This window comes from Bison bison, unplaced genomic scaffold (assembly GCF_000754665.1).
Source record: "Bison bison bison isolate TAMUID 2011002044 unplaced genomic scaffold, Bison_UMD1.0 scf7180017854251, whole genome shotgun sequence".
Taxonomy (NCBI): Eukaryota; Metazoa; Chordata; class Mammalia; order Artiodactyla; family Bovidae; genus Bison; species Bison bison.
In genome coordinates this window covers 9,098-10,129 of record NW_011484824.1, presented here as the reverse complement: position 1 = coordinate 10,129, position 1,032 = coordinate 9,098, and positions in this window count along the sequence as shown.

Sequence of the window (1,032 nt, the reverse complement as noted above, 5' to 3'; positions counted from 1 at the left end):
CCATGGGATTCTCCAGTCAAGAATACTGGAGTGGGTTGTCATTACCTTCTCCAGGGGATCTTCTCAACCTATGCATTGAACCCAGGTCTCTTGCACTGTAGGCAGATTCTTTACTGTCTGAGGCACCAGGGAAGCCCCCTTACAGAGGACAGTTAGAATAGATTTACCCTAATTCCTAAGAGCCCTGGGATTTTTCAGAGTGCTCAATGAGCATTGTCTTCTTTCTTAAAGTTACCAGTTGCATTAGCCCCTAAAAGAGAGCCAGCTTGTCCTTAGAAACTTTCAAGTCAGTCATTGAATTCTCTAGCTATGAAAGTACTAGGTGGCATCTTCTTTCAATATAAAGCTGTTGCATCTACAGTGGAAATCTGTTGTTTGGTGTAGCCACCTTTATTATTTTAACTAGATCTGGATAAGTTGCTGCCACTTCTACATTAGCACTTGTTACTTCAACTTGCGCTTTTATGTTTGTTAACACTCATGATCCAACCTCTGCTAGATTCAGACTTTTCTTCTGCAGCTTCCTTCACCTCTCTCAGGCTTAACAGGACTGAAGAGAGTTACGGCCTTGCTCTGGTTTAAGCTTTGGCTTAAGGGAATGTCGTGGGTGGTTTGATCCTCTATCCAAACCATTAAAACCTTCTCCATATCAGCAGTCAGGCTGTTTCTCTTTCTTATCATTTATGTGTTCACTGGAGCATCACTTTTAATTTCTTTCAAGAACTGTCCCTTTGCATTCACAACTTCAGTAACTGGTTACAAGAGATCTGGATTTCAGCCTGCCTCAACTCCTGATGTGCCTTCCTCACTAAGTGTAATCATTTCTAGATTTTTATTTGAAGTGAGAGACTCTTCCTGTCACTTGAACATTTTGAGGCAATTGTAAGTTTATCAAGTGGCATAATTTCAATATTATTATGTCTCAGGGAAAGAGAGGCCTGAGGAGAGGGAGAGGGACAGAAAATAGGGCAGTTTGAACATACATTTGTCATTTAAGCTTGACATCCTAGAGTCACGGATTATTGGTAACAT